Below are 14,395 nucleotides of genomic sequence, written 5' to 3' on the forward strand. Positions count from 1 at the left end.
TGTTTGTGTGTTTCCCTTCTTTCAATTGTTTTGGTAAAGGGTTGTCAGATGTCTGTGCTATTGTGGGTGTTGTTGGCTTCCTTGCGTTGAAGTTTTCCTTCTAGTACTTTCTGTAAGGCTGGGTTTGTGGCTACGTATTGTTTAAATCTGTTTTTGTTACAGAATATCTTGTTTTCTCCATCGATGGTAAAAGAAAGCTTTTCTGGATATAGTAGTCTGGGCTTGCATCCATGGTCTCTTAGTGTATGCAGCACATCTATCCAAGACCTTCTGGCTTTTATAGTTTCCATTGAGAAGTCGAATGTATTTCTGATTTGGTTTACCTTTATACGTTACTTGGCCTTTTTCCTTTGCAGCTGTTAATATTCTCTCTTTATTCTGCATGTTTTGTGTTTTGATTATTATATAGTGAGGGTGTGTAGTTTTTTTTTTAATCCAGTCTATTTGGTGTTCTGTAAGCTTCTTGTACTTTCATAGGAATATCATTCTTTAGGTTGGGAAAGTTTTCTTCTATAATTTTGTTGAATATATTTTCTGGGCTTTTGAGCTGGAATTTTTCTCCTTCTACCCCTATTATTCTTAGCTTTGGTCTTTTCATGGTGTCCTAGATTTCCTGGATGTTTTGTGTTAAGAATTTGTTGGATTTGCTGTTTTCTTTGATCAATGAGTCTATTTCCTCTATAGTATCTTCAGTGCCTGAGATTCTTTTTTTTTTTATTCTGGTTTTTTGAGACAGGGTTTCTCTGTAGCTTTGGTGCCTGTCCTGGAACTAGCTCTTGTAGACCAGGCTGGCCTTGAACTCCCAGAGATCTGCCTGCCTCTGCCCCCCGAGTGGTGGGATTAAAGGCATGCCCCACCACCGCCCAGCAGTGCCTGAGAGTCTTTCTGCTATCTCTTGTATTCTGTTGGTTATATTTGTCTCTGTAGTTCCTGTTTGTTTACCCAGATTTTCCATATCCAGCCATCCATTGGTTTGTGTTTTCTTTATTACCTCCATTTTGGTCTTCAAGTCTTGAACTGTTTCCTTTGCCCGTTTGATTGCTTTTTCTTGGTTTTCTTGGGTATCTTTGAGGGATTTATTAATTTCTTCTAACTTTTTGTTTTTCTTCTCTTCCATTTCTTTAAGGGAGTTTTTCACTTCCTGTTTAAGGATCTCCATCATTTTTATAAGGTTACGTTTAAAGTCGATTTCTTCTTTCTTCTTGATTAGGATGTTCAAGTCTTCCTGTTGTGTGTCTGCTGGATTCTGGTGTTATTATGCTGATTTCTAGGGTGTTGGAGGAATTCTTGCATTGATGTTTGCCCATCTCTTCCTTCAAATGTGGCCAGGAATGCTGCCAGGAGAGTCTTGGCGTCTTGGTCCAATCTTTACTGTGGCGGACTATGTACTTGGGAGTTTTTTTTTTTTGTCTGTCTGTCCTCTTTTAGGTCCCCTCAGCACTGGAGCAGGCTCTCAGTTCTCATCCACCCTGAAACAGGCTGTGTTGTGGGATCCAAGGACCTTACAGATGAAAAGGAGGGTTTAGGGTAAAGAAAGCCAGCAGCAGGTAACTCACCCTATTGGATTGCCAGAAAAGCTTAGAAAATTGGAGGGGGCCTGGATTCAGTCCCCTGGGACTGTCCAGCCCTATGGCCACTTACCTCTCCGGATCTCCTCAGCGCTGGCGCAGGGTTTCTTGCTGGGTTCTAAGGACCTTGCCAACAAAAAGGCGGGCTTCGGGGGCAGGATGGGATGGTAGACCTGGGAACATAGTAAATCAGAAACATGCATTTTGGTCCTATTCAGAGAATATACTCATAGCTGATAGGCTATATTCTCCCCTCTTCACAGTAAGTACAGCAATAACGCTCTATCTAAGCTTGCTATCAGTTTAGGAAGACTTCATGTCAATGAGGCAAGGTCAGAAATGTGTGACTATGGGACCCCAAATTCTACTCCATTGTTGTCTATCTGGAGAAGTAGATAAAAACAACAGACTAGTGACCCTGTGGGTATTGTATGACCCTCAGCATGTACAAGATTAAACTCTGATTAGCCATGGCTCTGAATGAACACAGCACAAAGAGAATAAAACTAAACAGCACTGAAGTTTTTTTCTGACTGCTAATCTCTCCCCTGTGCAGGCAGGGTGCATCAATTTATTTTAATATCACGTCTAGCTCTTTACTTCTTAAGGGACTCTGTGGAGATAAGTATCAGTATTTATTTGTAAAAGCAGCAGACTATTCCAGAGTGGCAACAAACTTTGAAATGAAAATCCAATGATCCAGTAAGTCTAGAGGCTCTGGGCGAACACATATCCCAAAGTGGAAATGATGCATGCTATTTATCTCCCGTGTGTGTGAAACCAAAGTCTTTAAGACCTGTATGCTGCGTGGCTTTGTGATACTAAGGAAGTTTTCCATTTGCTCCTCTGCTTCCTTCAGCAACAATTCTGGGAAGCAGCAATGCTGTTGGTAATTGCTGTTTTCAGTTTCAATGACTGAGATGCATTAGTGAAGAGACTTATATTTCTTTTCTTGGAAAGTCAGACGTGGAATAAATTTATTGCAAAGTGATCAGCAGAAAAATATTCCACAGGAGTTTAGAAATGCAGAGAATTATTTCAACAAGCGGGCTAGCTTGTTTAGAGACAAACTGTAACATAAGGCAGTACTTCTTGGAAGAAACATCACAATCAATAGGGCAGCCAGACAGGATGGGACACCCGCAGCCTTAGTCCTTGGAAAGCTAAGGGAAGTAAAATCTCAGTTCAAAAGTTGACAGGGCTGTTCAGTGAGTTCAAGGCTAACTTGGCTGCAAAGTGATCCTGTGTCTCAGTTTAAAGAGAGAGAGAGAGAAAGAGTATCTAGGTTCTTCACTATCCTGCCCCACCCTTTCTCTCTGAGGTTTCTGAATACTGAAATTTAAAATTAAATCAAACTATACCACTGAGAATATGCAAAATAGTATTTGGAATACCAGATTTGATCTTTTAGTTTCAAGGATTTATAACTTAATAATCAATTGTACCAAAGTCTTTGATCATTCAATATTTAACTGTGGTATGCCAATAATATATTTACAGTAATATTACACATTGATTGCAGCTCTATAAAAAATGTTACCAGCTCTTGTTTTCAAAACTATGTGCTACTCCTAATGTCTGGCTGTTGTAGCTAACTTCATGTACATTTATAGCGTAATCAATCAAGTGATAGAATATGAGCCAAAGTTAACCTAAATAGGAACATTCTAATCTTCATAGCTGGAGTTATAATGTTTATAATGTTATGTACGTTAGTACTCAGGACCTCTCCATCAGAATTCAGCATCTTCTGTCTTTAAGACATTTTATTTTTGTCCCATCAATGGTGATTCAAGTATTATCTAATGGCTTCAACACATGGATTATCTTTATGTTCCCCACAAAAATTTCTTATCATATCTGTGATAAATATTCTTATATATTCTCAATAGACTGTAAATTAACTGAAAATAAAATATCATACAAATGTGAGGGCTAAAGAAAGTATTGGGTGTTTCTTCAGTATTTAGGTTATATCTGGAAATGCAAAGAGTGTAACTTGAGAATTTCAGAAGACCTGGTAGAACATTTCTGTACTATCTTTGATAAATGAAAAAATTGTACATCTTTATAATATTATTTTGGAAGTTTTAAACACTTGGAACCCATTTTATTTTATTGATATTGACTTCTAGAAAATATAAACCTGGATTGGTGTACAAACTGATATTTGATATAATTTAGAGTTTGAAAATAATGAAATATTAAATTTTTTTCCATTTGCTAAACTATAAAAGTGACCTAAACATACTTTATTTTTAAATATACAAAAGGACTCTTGTTAATTATTTCTCTAACATCAATAATCCCAATTGCCTATTTAAGTTTAAACTTCCTTTGAAATTTATTGAGCATATATTTAAGTTGATTATTATCTATCCTATTAGCCATTCTTATTAGCTCAAAAACTGAGTATTTGCATTTGTGGTTGAGGTCAAGAAATGCTCCTGTCAGACTAAGAATGGGCTGCAGTATTTGTATTCGTAGAGCATAAAAGGAATGGGAACTTAATATCAGAGGGTGAAAAACAAACTAGCAAGCAAATGGAAAACACAACCAAGTAAGCATAGCTAATCTTACATCAGACAAATCCAACCTCAAACCAAAACTAATTAGAAGAGATAAAAAGAGACAGTGCATATTTGTAAAGCCAACTCATCAAGAACATATACCACTGCTGCCTGTTGAGAGCTGCACTGATCGATAGAGGCTTTATCTGAGGACGTGATGTGAGGATATGGAACATGGCTCCAGTTGTGGAGGCATTGGGACCTTCCCCCTAAAGCTCTGATGTAGAGAGAAGGAACAGAGCTCTTCCTGGGAAACCAGGGATATACTTGGCAGAGATGGTAATGGCCTGGGGTCAGGGCCTTAGGGGAACTGTGGCTTCAGACCATGAGAACTCAACTCTTCCCTTTATGATCAAATATTACAAGTCTTTCTATAATACCCCCAGTTTTTCCATTCCAGTATTTGTCTCTGGCTAAAGACCCTTGTGCTTTCCCTACTTTATTATATATCCTTTGTTCAAAATAAAGTTTGATTATTTTGTAAGAATCTGATACACCTTGATATGAACACATTTTACTCAATGTTACTTCTAATGCAAAGCATGTTTTACAAATATCCATGTGTTAGTTTTGCTTTGTTTCTTTAACATAATGTGAACAAAGTTTTCTCATTAAGAGTGTGAGCTGAGAAGTAAAACAAATCCAAGTCTTAAATTTTTTTCTGTCATTTAGGTAAGTAACTAATTACAGTGTTCCTTAATTTCCTCATCTATAAAGTGAAGTCATTACCAACATCTTAGATTTGGTACAAGAATGCAATGTATTGCTTATCTTCTATAGAAGCTACTGCATAACAAATTCTTGGTTAAACAAAAAAACAAGGCACCTACAACAGATCAAATTAATGGTATCACCAAAGTCTAACTTGGTGACAAGTATTAGGAAAGGAATTACTTACAGGAACATAGGCAGTTCAAAAGTAGCTGCACCAAAATCTCAGCATGAGCTCTTGAAAGCTGGAACGCTGGGACTTTCTGTAGGACTTGTAGGCAGTTCCACAGATCAGAAATATAAGATAGAACAGTTTAAATAAGAAATAAGATTAAGTTTTGCTTGAGATATCTATTAGATGCTCAATGATGATAGATGGAATGTGGAATTATGTTTATTTACAGTAAACTTCAGAGTTGATTTGTGCTTTGGATAGTTAATCAGTATGTTATCAGTGTTATGAATAAGCAGATTATACATTAAGTTAGATTCAGTCATTGAAATATTCCATATTTAGTATTCAGGTGAAAAAGTTTCATGTGTTTTAATTTTATTATTACCATGACCAAATACCTAACAGCAATAATTTAAGAGCTAGAAATTTCAGATTCTAGTCTATTGTCTTTGCCTCCATGGATTCTAGGCCCATGACAAAGCAGAACATCATCGTGGTGGGGACTTGTGGCAGAAACAATTCATGCCATGGCAGGTTTAAAGCATAATGAGATTTTAGCCTCATTTTTCATTATGGAAAAATGAAGGAAAAACATGATGAAGCAACTCTCATCAAGGAAGATAGGAAAAGAGCAAACAGTAATAAGAAGAGTCCAAAGTAAGATATATCATCCAAGAACATAACCTCAGTGAGTTACTTCCTCCAACCATGGTCCACCACAGCTCTACTATATTTTAGTGATCTAATAAAAAAAATTGAATCTGTCAACAGATTAAGCCATTCATTACAGCAAAGTCTTCATAATCTAATCATCTCAAAGAAGTTTTCAGCAGATCTCACAGTTATGCTTGTTGTTTTTTCTAGATAGTATCAACTGGAAAAATCAAAATTAACTAGTAAACAAAGAAGCCTAAAATGGAAAAAAAACAACAAAAACAAAAACAGGAAAATAAGGTATTATGGAAACCCCAAAAATATTTGTCTTGTTTAAGCTTATTGAAAGATGACACCACAGAGTCATCCAGGCATGGAGACTTTGATTGAGGAATTGCCTAGATTAGATTTGCCTTTGTTGATTCCTGTGGGTTAAAGTCTTTATTGCTAATTGATGTGAGAGGGTCTAGCCCACTGTACACAGAGGCATTCTTAGGCTGTGAGGTTGATCTGTATCAGAGAGTAAGACAGAGAAAGTCAGTAAGGATTCCTCCATTGTTTCTGCTCTAGTTCCCACTTGAATTCCTTCCCTGTTTTCCCTCGATGATGGACTATGACCTGGAAGTATAACATGAAATAAACCCTCCACCTTCTCCATGTTGCTTTTGGGTCAGAGTGTGTTATTGCAGCAACAGAGAGGAAACTTAGGCCATATTCAAATACAAGACATAGTCAGTAGTGTTTATTGTTTTACTAGGCAATAACTTGAAGATAGAAAGAACCAAAAATTTCATTGGCATTTTCTCTCAAACCACATTCAGGATGTGTCCATTTTGTAGCTTTGTGTGCTGTCTTCAAAGTCTGTAAAATACTATATTATTCTGAGAGAAACAAATTTTAGTATTTCTGTTTTGTGGTGAATACTTTCTTATTCTACTCTATTTTTTATTGTTTTTGACCTTAAAACAACATCATGACTGAAGTACCTTTGGCAAGAGGTACACGTAAAACTATGAAATAGTAAAACATTTGGTATATTTGAAAAGATACTCTGTATATATTTTTTTCTAAAATGATTTAGTAGACTGACAAAAGAAGGCTTTCCAGAAAAAGCTGATTTCTATATAATATTTGCTATCTTCACTTTTCTTCCTTGTCACAATTGATATTACAATGTGACCAAGCAAAAGTGATCTATTGCTTAGTTTTCCTTGTAAGTTGATGAGTTCTCTTAACGTGTTTTTGATAATTCTGTATGTGGAGAATTTGATGGAAGGGATTTCTGGAAAAATTACTGGAGTGCAGCGATCTAGATTTCCTTCTCTCTTTTCCTTCTTCAGATTCACATAATCTTGTCATGACTGACAGAACTCTAAAAGTCATTGATATAGATTTATATATTTTGGTCTTGGTCTTTCTTGCTCATTGGAGTAAAGTAGGAAATCATCTATAATATTTTGGACATCTGGTCACTGCACTTTCATAGTCAGTAAGCAAGTGAGTCTTTAAAATGTGTCCTGGAAATTCTCCTAAATCCTAAATATGCTTCTTTCTGCTGCAAACAAGTTTAAAAATACCCTGAAATCGGGAATATGAAATTACTGCATGTATTTGTCGGGCATGAAAAAGAAATCCTAGAAAGTCATTTTCTACTTCATTGTTTTCTTCTGACAAGAAATGACTTATCTAGTGTAATTAGCCTGGTTTCTCCATAACAGTATTTTGTTAAAACTTTCACATACAATTTTGATTTGAGAAAATAGTCAGTAAGTTAATGGATGTACTGCTGTGTCTAGGTGTTAAGTATCAATGAAGTTGTGGCTTCATACAAATAAGTCCAAATCTGTGAACTTTTATGTGAAGTAATTTGTTTAAAATTGCTGTAAATTGTTTGGAAAATTTCACCAAATGTCTCTGGCATTAGATTTAGCTTATGGAAAGTTTTTGATTATATGTTGACTGTTAAGGATGAACATATTTTCTATTTCTATTTTATTGGTTTGATACATGTTTTTTTTCAAAGATTTGTCATTTGAACTTTGAATAATCTTCAGATTTCCAAAAATAGTTTCTTATGAGGAGATGTTTAGTGGACATAAGTGAGATTTTTCAATATTTCCAGATTGTGATGTTTATTGGTTTTGCAAATGTTATACAGAAGGAACTTTTTTGTTCTAAGGGATTAGAAAAAAATAAAAGTAAATAAATATCTTTTGTTTTATTTTTAATGTTTTTCACTTTTATTTAGTGTACATATGAATATATTTGTGCCAAGGTACACATTTGGATGTCAGAATGCAACATGCAGAAGTTAGATTTTTCCTTCAAAAATGTAGATCCTGAGAATCAAGGTCTTCGTGCTTAGCAGCAAGCACCTTATGAGAACTATTTTTCAGACAATTCTTTTTAAGATATAAACCTTATACCCATTAACATTTTGGTTATTATAAAAGGTATATAGACTAAAATAGTAGCTGATAAGAATTCACTACTGCAGCAGAGACTTTCTGGTTAAGTATATGTAAATTTGATGCCATTTTGCCATCCATCCAAGCAAAATAACCAATTGAATTCACTAAATAAAATACAACCATGAATTAATTTTTGAATTTATATTCTTATACCTCATAAAAGTCACTATCTTAGTCAAAAGAATACAAGCCTTTAAAAACCATATTACGTTTCATGAAAAGTGTAAACATAGCTGCTAAGCATTTTGAAACATAAAAACAAGATAGGCTTTGCACCAAGATACATGTTTTCTTATATTTCAGTTACTCTGGATTAACCATGGTACTTTTAAAGAAAAAACCTCATCTGAATTGAATTTCTCACACAAGAGGAGAAACTGTAAATGGTATCTATGGATAAAAATGTATTAAATTAATTGTAGGCTGAAGTCAACATACGAGTTATTTTCAACTCTGGAGATGATTGAGCAACAAATGTCTCTGAGATCATTTACTTATTGGCACTCTTTGGCCCCTTGCAGAAAATTGAGGGAATCATCATGGCAAAGATACATCTTTGGAATAGGTGATGGCAAAGTAAGAGATAGGGCATGCTATGGACACAATTGCAGTCATATAGCGGTATGCTCTGGGACTGCCCTCCTCTTGCTGAAATGTACATCAGCAAAAGGAAGCAGAAGAGTTCTGTGGATTCATATTCCTTGGTTCCCAACAGTAGAGCCTGCTATTTCAACAATGATTGCAGAATCTGAATGTATAATTCAAGAGGGCTTTGGGCTTCTTTATTCATCTCCTAATTGCTGTGGGAACTCCTTTAGCCAATGGCCTTTGAGATGCTGGCCCACTTTGGGCATGGTTTTAGGTACTATATATGCAGAGGTAGGGGTGTGGGCAAGCCCCTTAGCTGCTAGCTTCAGTTCCTGTTCCCCATTCATGCAGAGAACTGCTGATCTGTGAGTCTATCACTAAATAAGGAGACCTTTACTATATTCCATTCTCAGCTAGTGTGATACTTTTATTATAATCAACAACACCTAATATCCTTCCAGAGCCAGGAAATTTTACCAGTATACTGTAAAGATACTCTTTAATCAACTTTTACAGAAGAGAGAGTAATGACTTGTGGAGATGTATTCTGTATAATTATGGAAATTTGAAGAAGAAAAATAAAGATCTGAGAAACCTGAAAATTTGGTTGGGTCACAATTATCTTCTGTTCTCAGAATTTCTCATTTCAGTGATTCATGCTTAGTTCTCTCTAACTAACAAATCTAAGAAGAGAATTCACCATTTTTCTTTAGTATAATGTCAATGTCTTTTAACCAAAAGGTGCAATATGTATCCAATAAATGAGCAACATTGGATTCAGACTTACATTCTCCCAAATCCAATTTGTGAATGAGTTGTTTTCTTGGGTGAAAATTATCAATACTTTTAATCCTTATGTTTACAAAAATTGGATGATCTCTCAGCCATTTTGGTTAAGCATGAAACATCATCTATGATCTTATTATCTTCCACTAACTCCATGGAGTCTGTAGCAGATAGTTATTTTTACTTCTTTCTGAACTTACAGGCCAGGTTAAAGGGTAGCCTGGGTAACCTGTTAGTAGGTCAACTGTGAATAAGGATGTACTAGGGTAAGAACTGGAGGATGGTATCTTTGTTTTCTTCTTTCATGTTGCTGCTCTGAAACATAGGGTACCACAAAGCCACACTTTTGAGGAACAATTTAATTTTTATTTTGTGCTTGTACTCTGATCCTTTCTTTTAAATACTTGTTCCAAAATTCCAAGTAGAGTAATTGCTTCATGCTACGTTCAGGGCTTTTGAAATGTGCTGGACAGCTGCTTGGGGATACGTTTCTCACTTGCTTCATTCACCTCATGCCTGTTGTGAGTGGATACTCACAAGACAAAAAGTCAGGAGGTACTGTCCTTGTAATTTTATCCATATTAGTATTTCCTGCTTTAGTCACTGCCTCCGAATTGTTGACATGTAAATTGTTTCCAAATTAAAAAAAAAAGTTGTCACTTCCTTTTTCTGATTCATACAGCTAATAAGTTGTTCCTGTGTATTACAAACTTTGAGGCGGAAAGAAGATAGAGCTTTAACTAAAATAAAAGTCAAACAAATAGGTTAAGCTTTTGAAAATTCATGTCACTAAGAGCAAGTAATCTTAAACTGGGAATAAAACTGAAGTTATGTTCAAATTTATCTCTTAATTTTATATTTATTTTGGGTCAAGGAGTTATTGAATGGAACCATAGGACTTGAGTATCTGCTGTGCCAGGGGTTCCTTCTTCAGTCCTGCAAATACTGTGGGAGGCATGGGTGCTTTTGCTAAAAGTTAAACAAGTCTCAAGATGTGGGACAATGTAGCATCTCACCTGCTTATGTATTTACTTCTTCTGTATGTGTTTACCTTTCTAATCTTAATGCAATATTGCACTTTTCTTTGGAGGGGTTATATGCACAAGCACTGTGAAGTCTAGCTTAGCCAGTCTCAGAACCATTTTGTCTTCCGGATGTGCTGTGGGTTATCTGAAGGGCTCTACTGCTTAGACAGCAGGGGATTCTGGTATGGCCTATGTAAAAAGGTTCTTAGACACATGTTAAGCCTAAATGTACAACACTATGAAGGCACTGGTGAATAATTTTCCAGAGGAGTTTGCTCTAACGTCAAAGAGTTTTCAGAAGTTACATCAGCTTGTAACATTGTATTCTAGATAGGAGGGCAGATCAGGCACAGGAGAGGAAACATGGAGGCCGGTAAGAGTCTCTGAATTTTAAATCAAAATTCATCCTTATAGCAAAGTATGTTCATGTTTGTAAGGTTAATAAAAATCATAATAACCACTGTCTGAAGTTGTCATTCTATGTCACTTTGATTTTTTCTAATATTTTATGTATAAGCAAAATAAAATGATAAACATTATTTTAGTCAGACAAGATATATACCTTAGAAAACTTACATTGTTACAATAAGGTAGTTGTACTTTTTTACTTAAAGTGAAAAGGTTCAGAGTAAGGCTGATGCTTCTTATGGTCCAATAAGTAAAATGAATATTATCATTCCAAATTTACAACACTAACATCTGCAACAAGTAAAAATCAATAAACACATCTCAGGAACAAACAGATATGCCATAGCCTGTAGATTCATATGGGACAGAGAGATAAAGAGAATGAGGCATGCTCATGCACAGCAGGAACTGCGGTGAGAGACAGAGTCTTAGAAGCATTTACTAACAGGATCTCATGCCATTGTACAACAATCTAGTTTGGCAGGAAGTATTGTTTCCATTCCCACTTATGAGGAAAAGGGATCTCAATGATGATAAATCACTTAAGGTCATGGATATAGGTGGGAATCCCAGATCCAGATCCTAGTGGTACACAAGTAACTGGACCCCAAGCATTAACAATTAACCCTGAGGAACAGGAGAAGAATGGGCAGCCTGATGTTGGCATTTGCCTTTTCATGGATGTGAATCCTCACATCGGTTTTCCTCCAAGGTGCTCACACACTGCTGTTGAATTCAGTGTCACATATCCAGGTCAGCCGAATGCTTAAGTGCTTCACAGCAGGCAAGGCAAAGACAACTGAGCAGGAGATCTAGGTAGGACATAAGAAGATCAAGTTTTTTTTAATTGACATATTGAAAAAAACCTTCGTCTAACAACAGATGGGGCACAGAGGCAATGACCCACATCGGAGCACTGGACTGAACTCCCAAGATCCAGTGGAAGAGTGGAGGGAGTGAGAGCATGAGCAAGGAATCAGAGACCATGAAGGGATCATCCACTGAGACAGTTTGCTTGAGCTGATGGTAGCTCACCAACTCCAACTAGACTAGGAGTGAATAAGCATGGAAACAACCAAGCCCCTCTGAAGGGGGTTGATAGCTGGGGCAGACTGAGGGGCCACTGATAGTGACACTGGGATGTGTCTCTACTTGCATATACCGGCTTCATGAGATCCTATGTTCTTTGGATATAAACCTTGCTCAACCTAGGTGTAGGAGGGAGGGCCTTGGACTTTCCACAGGGCAGGGTGCATGGCATTCCCTTAGGGTTGAAGACGTGGGGGGAATGTCTGTGGAGGGAGAGGGAGGGGACTGAGAGGAGCAGAGAGATTGCGAATTTCGATTGGTGTTTTTTTTTTAAGTAATAAAAAAAAGAAAAAATGATAGTCCTTATATCATAGATAAGTTCATTCAAGGTAAATCTCTCCTACTGTGGTTAAAGAATACTGGAGCTATGCTAAAAAAAGAGATTTCATAAAGAATAAGAACTATCAATATATTTGACAGAGGTTAAGAGCATTGCTTGCTCTTCCAAAGGTCCTGAGTTCAATTCCCAGCAACCACATGGTGGCTCACAATGGAGTTTGGTGCTCTCTTCTGGCCTGCTGGCATACACACAGACAGAATATGGTATACATAATAAATAAATAAATAAATATTAAAAAAAATAAATAAATATTAAGTAAGAATTTTGTTGTAAGAGTTTGATAATGGAGTCTCCAGAACTGCTCAAGCAGCAAGACAACAGAACTCTGGCTGTACAAACAGCAGTATAACGCAAATGGTCCAAACCATGAGTTTTTGCACCATATTGGCAGGAGAAATACAAGTTTGGTACATAGTATCCATGACTCCTTAAACATTTATCTTCTCTGCTGTTAACACTGAAGTAAGAGGGTGACTCAGGACTGTCTAATCAACTTGAGTTCTTTTTGTGTGGATCCATCTGGTTTCTGAACACATATTTAAAACTGTTTAATTAACAGTCTATTAAGAAACTAGACAATACAAAATATAATTTAAATAATGAGGTTTAATAGTTGTATTCTGGTTACTGATTTGGTATTATAACATCCCATGAATTAGATACATATTGGGTTGATATTTAACACTTTTCAAAGTGGTAACCTACCTATTTTCAGGTTTATTGATAAGTAATATTTTGAAGTATTCACTTGGGCATAGCATGAAGTAAAAGTATTGCATAGGTGTTATGGTTTCTCTTCTTATTAATTAATTATTTCTATTAAATATTTCTAATTAATATTTTTTCATTTGTTTTACATAGCAACCATAGTTTTACCTACCTCCTCTCCTCCCATTCCCTCCCCTTTTGCTTCCCATCTATCTCCCTCCCCATTCGCTCCTCCTCTATCTCCATTCAGAAAGAGGCAGGCCACCATGGGTTTGAACAAAGCAAGGCAAGTCAGGTTGAGGCAGGACCCAGCCCCTTCCACTGTATCAAGGCATGGAAACAGGTTCCCAAAAGCTGGTGCTGTGGTTTCTTACAATTTCTTTTTATCTCCCTGAGGTTTCTACGCTGGAAACTTTGTCTTCAGGATCTCCTAACAAAGAAAATTCCAGAAAGACGGATTCCCTATTGAATTCTACCACACCATTGAAGAAGGTTCCACAAATTGTTGCATTAGGTAGGAAAACACTAGCAAACACATTATTTGCAGCTAGGATTACTCCAATGTGAAAACTGGAAAGGGGCACAAGAAAAAAGAAAACTTAACCAATTTCTATGATGGACATATGCAAAGATTTTTAATAAAATTGTGGTAAGCTGAACGCAAGAACTCATTAAGAAACCCCATACATCAAGATCAAGTTATTTTCATTCAATGGATATTACACATGCAAATTAATGAATTTAATATCAAACACAAATAGAATTAAGGGCAGAAAGCACATGACTATCTCAATCAATGCAGAAAAGGCATTTGAAAAGTTCAAAATCTCTTCATGATAGAAGTCCTCTAATAGAAGGTATACATACACAGAAATACACACACATACACATAAATCACATATACATACATAAAAACTTAAACACTCAGTCACTTTCATAGAAAGCAGTAACAAACTCTTCAAGAAAGAAACTAGTGGAAAATTCGAACCTATTTTTAAACAAGGCTTTCCCTGGATATTTTCAGGTGTGTTTTTAGTGGAATGTCAATATAAGAGCCACAGCCGCATGTTCTCCAAGTTGATTTGAATTGTATTAAGCCAGCTGATAGAAAATATGCCACAAGGTAGAGTTGAAAATGATGAATGGCCAATGGAGAATAATTTAAGTTTCTTACAGACTTCAGATAAGGGAGAAATCTTCAGGCTGCAGTGGCCGGGCCGAGGAAGGTTTTATCTCAGGTACATGTGTCAACTGGATGTGAGCTAGCACTCGAATGTGCCCTAGTAAGAGTGAAGAGAATTA

Source organism: Microtus pennsylvanicus, chromosome 17 (genome assembly GCF_037038515.1).
Source record: "Microtus pennsylvanicus isolate mMicPen1 chromosome 17, mMicPen1.hap1, whole genome shotgun sequence".
Lineage (NCBI taxonomy): Eukaryota > Metazoa > Chordata > Mammalia > Rodentia > Cricetidae > Microtus > Microtus pennsylvanicus.